The sequence below is a fragment of the Nilaparvata lugens genome, chromosome 5, assembly GCF_014356525.2.
Source record: "Nilaparvata lugens isolate BPH chromosome 5, ASM1435652v1, whole genome shotgun sequence".
In the NCBI taxonomy this organism is placed as follows: Eukaryota; Metazoa; Arthropoda; class Insecta; order Hemiptera; family Delphacidae; genus Nilaparvata; species Nilaparvata lugens.
This window is the reverse complement of record NC_052508.1, coordinates 34071069-34077068: the sequence shown is the minus strand read 5'-3', so window position 1 is coordinate 34077068 and position 6000 is coordinate 34071069.

Below are 6000 nucleotides of genomic sequence, written 5' to 3'. Positions count from 1 at the left end.
GATAGAAGTAAGCTATTGAAAAAATTGGAACACATAGGTATCCGTGGCATCTCCCTGTCCTGGTTTAGCAGTTTCCTCTCTAGAAGGAGACAGGCAGTTTCCATAGCAGGTGTTTTGGGTGATGAAACAGATGTGGATTGGTACCTTGGGCCCTCTGCTTTTCCCTATCTACATCAACAATATATCGAGACTGCAACTTAATGGGAAAATTATGTTATTTGCAGATGATACTCTTATTTTTTTTGAAGGGAAGATCATGGGAGGAGGTCCGTAACAAGGCTTCACAGGACCTTTTCCAGGTGAAGAAATGACTGGACCAGAACACCCTCTCCCTTAACAGACCCATAACAGACTACAATCTTGAGAATATAAAAATATATAAGTGTGATAATCCATTGAGCAACCTATGTACGTGTGAAAGCATAGAGAGAGTGGACTCATACAAAAATTTGGGAGTTGTTTTTGACAGCCGAATGAGATGGTCAGAGCACATCAACCGCCTGAAGTGTAGAGTTCGCAAATTTATATATGCTTTTCGCATGCTGACTAACATTCTGCATGAGATCGAAATCAAAATGGCCTACTATGCTTATATTCAGTCTCTCCTCTCCTTTGGCATCATTGCTTGGGGGGGGGGGGCTTTAGAACAGTGCTTGAACCCCTTGCAGTGGTCCAAAGAGAAATCTTTAAAACAACTTTTAAGAAACCTAGACTTCACCCATCTATTGCACTTTTTCAGGAAACAGCTATTCTTACAATTAGGCAACTATGCATAAAAACACTCCTTACTCATATATATAAACATTATAACACTATTTTCTTCACAATCACACATCAACATGATACTCGCTATTCACAAAACATCCAAGTCCTATTCCACAACCAATCCTTCATATATTTCAGAAATTCTCTATAGAAACATAAGTAGCAACTTTACCAGTTGGAACCTATTTGAGTCTCTCTCGATAGGTGCATTCAAGAAGAAAACACGCCTGTTGCTATCAAATATAGGGTTGATTGATTGATTGATTGAGTACTTTATTTATGTAGATTACAATATATACTGGCTTATACACTTATATACAATAGCTTACAATACAGCAAAATTATAGATGAATTTACATAATATAGACTAAGAAAATAATTATTGAACTGTATATGATATGAAAAAGCAGTTTGTAATATAATAACTATAGATAATAATCATATTGTTATGCATCTACATAAATTGGCGGAGCTTTGGACATATCAATGTCCATTCTTCGGAAAGAATATTAAAAATATCCTCCCCACTAACTCTCTACCAAAACGTTGATTTCGTTATTTAAACTAAGGATTTATTTATTAATGGAAATATTGTAAAAGTTTTAATCAATATGAATATTGAAGAGAAAAAAAAACAGAAAATTGATAGAGTAAAATAATTATATAGGTAGATAAGATCAAATAATTGATTAATAAAATGAAGTAGGCTGAAAGTAGATCAGGGTTATCAACTTTCAGTAATATACAGCATTATGCAGTGGATAATTGAAATAACATGAGTTTATATAATATATACAATTCGTTCTATAACATGGTTTAAAGGTTTGTATTTGTGGGATGGGTGGGGGATGGATGTCATGTGATCGTTCTAGGGCCGGACAGTTTCAGTCATTTGTTCCAAAAGATGTTTTTTTAAAGTTAGGATGAAGCTCGCTCGGCTCTCGATGGACCTGATAGAAAAAGGAAGTGCATTCCATGCACGACAGGCACTGACTAAGAAGGATTTTGTGAAAATAGTAGTTCGATGATTGGGTATCCTTAAAGTACTGTCTCCGGTTCTAGTATGTGAAGCATCTATCCTCCTACCTTCAGAGACAAATTTGAAATCATCTTTAAAATAGTTCGGATTACCGTATATCAAGATATCCCTAACAAGCTTGACTATTCGAAAAAGCCTCTGATCGGGAAGCTTTAATGTTGAACTAGCAATGTGGGCTGGGGTGATATGATCATGGCGTTGGAGAGAGTAGACGAAACGTAGACAATAATTTTGGCAACGCTGTAGTTTATCATTCAGAGTGACTTGCATATCGTTAAGAACAGAATTACAATACATTAAATGTGGGAAGATGAGAGATTGAACCAATAATAATTTAATGTTTCTAGGGAGGATATCGTGCATTTTCTTCAATGCATGCATGGCTGAGAATACCTTTTTACAAGTTTTGTTCACTTGTTCTGACCAGTCAAGAGTATTATTCATAATAATGCCTAAATTTTTAACTGAGCTACAGTAAGGAATGTCATCACCGTCTACACTAATTTTGTGAATCGATTCAAGGTCAATATTGTTTATAAGACGAGAATATCCAATTATAATGGGTTGTGTTTTGATGGGATTAAGCTTAAGGCCATTTTTCTTTGTCCATTCCACTATCGAATTGATATCCTGATTCATTATTCCAACTGTTTCATTAATTTTTGTTATGGGACAGCTTAAATAGATTTGAAGGTCGTCTGCATAAGTATGGAAACTGGAGAATTTGATAATGGAAGAAAGGTCATTAGCATACAAAGTGAAGAGGAGAGGGCCTAAAATTGAACCTTGTGGTACTCCATGCATAACGTTTTTCCAAGTTGACTTTTTGTCACCGACAGATACACATTGTTTCCTACCTAATAGATAGGATTTAAACCAAACTAACGAGTTGTGACTGAAACCAAGAATAGCCAACTTATTCAGAAGGACTGTATGATCAACAGTATCGAATGCTTTAGAAAAATCAAATAGGGTGAGGATGGTGCATTTTCTTTGGTCCATAGCTAACCTTATATCATCAGTGACACGAAGCAGAGCTGTCTCAGTTGAATGGAATTTTCTAAAGCCTGATTGAAAGCTATGAAGCTTACTATTGTTGTCTAGAAATTTTACAACTTGAGCATGAATGAGTCTTTCTAGCACTTTGGACAATGCAGGTAAAATACTGATTGGTCTAAAATCCTCAACTTTATTGGGTGATGGAACTTTATTTAGAGGGCGAACCAGAGCAAACTTCCAGTTTTCAGGGAAAATGCCTTCTTCAAGTGACTTGTTGAAAATGTATGTAATGGTTGGTAAAACAGCAAATAACATCTTCTTGATAAATTTAATAGGAATTTTGTCTACACCCATAGCATTACTATGAATACGTTGAATTGCTCTGAAAGTGTCTTCTTCTGAGATTGGATGGAAATGAAATTGATCAGTGATTGGTAAATCTAATTTTGTAACCTGCTCTTCAAGATCATCAATGTGATTAGCAATGACAACTTCGTCGCGTTGGTTAGAGTGTGAAACGAAATGGTCATTTATATTATTCAATGGTAAGTCAATTTGTGGATTCGATTTCTCTTTGCCAAGCCCGAATTCTTTTATTCCCTGCCAAAGTGATTTAGAGTCTTGTCTATTGTTTGTCATAAACGAATTCAAGTACCTAATCTTTGAGTTCCGTAATTCCTGTTTAACCCTATTTCTAAGGCTCCTATACTCTATCAAACTGTCCAAGTCAAATGTCTTTTTAAATTTTCTATGTGCTTTGTCTCTACGTCCATCATCTTAAGTATGTCTTCAGTCATCCACGGTACTCGTCGTTTTCTATTAATCCTCCTTGTCACATAAGGTGCATGTTTGTCATACAAAGTCAAAGTCCAATTCTCGAAAGTCTTGACCATGTCATCAACTGAGGGTAATGCTTCAATTTGATGCCATGGAGTCTGAGCCACATCAGTCAGGAAGGCGGCTTCATCAAAGTTTTTGAAGTCTCTATAAGTGATAATTTTCTGTTCTGGCTTGGGTATCTTATGGGAAAGTACACAGTAGATCAAATCATGTCTAGAAATAGCTGGGACTGAGATTTGGCCTGCTTGAACAACCTCATTGGGATCACTAACAATGAGAAGGTCAATGAGTGTGTCTGATTCATTAGTATGATGAGTTGGATCGAGAGGTAAAATAGTCATGTTTAGGCATTGGAAAATTGTAGTCAGTTGAAAGTAGTCAAAGTTACGATTTGTCATGTTCAAGTCGGTGTTCATATCCCCCATAACTAGTATACGGTTATAACAAGGCATAAGAGAAAGCAAGGCACTTTCGAAATCTGTGAAATGACCTATTTTTGGTGGGCGATAACAGATACCAACGAGTAATTTATCAGTACTAGATAAGGATAATTCAAGTAGCATAAACTCTGGTCTGGAACAATACTCTTGTTTAGATGTGATTAAAACTTTTGTTTTGATACCTTCTTTCACATAAATTGCTACACCCCCACAAGCTTTATTTAATCTATCATTCCGGAAAAGATTATATCCAGGCAATGCAACAAAATTTGATGAAATACTAGGCTTCAAAAATGATTCGGAAATTCCGATTATATTGAAGTCCTGAAAACGGAAGATTGCTCTGAGTTCATCAATGTGGCAACTGAGGGATTGTACGTTAAGGTGAGCAGCCTTGAAAAGTTTTTTGAAAGAGTGGAGCTTATTTGCTAGAAACATACCTGCGTCATTATTACTATTATTGAAATAATCATACCTACTTGAGGGCGAGCGAGCTGACGTGTCAGTGAGAGGCATCATGGAAGCAGCAGACCAATCGTGAACCGACCTCAGAACGACACATGACGGGGAAAATGGGGATGAAACTGATAAAACTTAACCTAAATGAAAAAGTCTCTTGATTCGAGTGCATTCAGCATGCCTTGACAGTTCGGCTCCCTTCACTATTTAAAGCACTAGTTCAAAACAAAATTCACTAAACACAATAAGATGTAGATGTGTGGAGTTCCGGTGATGAATAATCCTAATGGTGAATAAGACGAAGATTGAGGAAGAACTGGTAGTGGGAGATCTGGTCCAAGTGGAGAATTGAATTGAATTGAATTGAATCGCTGCCTTTATTAAAAACCTGGAGCGAGATAGGGATAGGAGATAGAGCGAGTAGGTATCCAGTAGTGGAAGAATCGGGTCCAAGTGGAGGTAAGCGAGAAGGAATCCAGTAGTGGAAGATCGAGTCCAAGTGGAGACAGAGAGAGATGGAATCCAGTGGTGGAAAATCGAGTCCAAGTGGAGATAGAGAGAGATGGAATCCAGTAGTGGAAGATCGTGTTCATGGTGGAGATAGAGCAAAATGGGATCCAGTAAAAACTGAAAAAGAGAAGAAAAAGCCAGCAGAAAAACGAAAAATCTTTGAAGAAAGTTATCAATTGAGAAAAGATACATAATACAACTGATAATGAATAATATCCCCATAAAATTGAAGAGGAATAGTATGATTCAATGTGGGAAAGAATCGAATATTATATGGATGAATATATGGATATTATAATATAATATATGGATACTAGTAGAAGGTAATCAGATAGAAAGAGAAAAGGTAGGAAGATAAATAGATATAGAAAGAGAAATAAACATTTGAACATGCTGGATAGCTAGTGAAAAAAATCACAGGGAAAATAATGATAACAATGGGGAAGAAAAGAAGAGAAAGAAGGAATGTGCACAAATTGAGAAGAACTTATGAAACTGAACTATAGAATAAGAAATAGAACATCGTATTGTGATCTTGAATTAATCAAGGAGAGAAGAAGAAGAAGAAGAAGAAGAAAAGAAGAAGAAGAAGAAGAAGAAGAAGAAGAAGAAGAAGAAGAAGAGAAGAAGAAGAAGAAGAAGAAGAAGAAGAAGAAGAAGACGAAGAAGAAGAAGAATAGAAAAGAATAATAATCATCATCGCAAACAACAATATTCAAGTAATCATTATAAATATAAGATCAAGAAGAGAAATTAGAAAGAAAAATAAGAAGTAGAGGAGACGATGGAGAAAGTGCTAGATAATTTTAGATGAGTTTTAAATAGGATTGAACGGTGAAGTGTGAAAAATATTATATAGTATTAGAAGTATAATTAACTATTGGGAGTTGCAATAACGATAAAAGTAGTAAATTGAGAACTGTAATATTTTAGTGATGAATGTCTAAG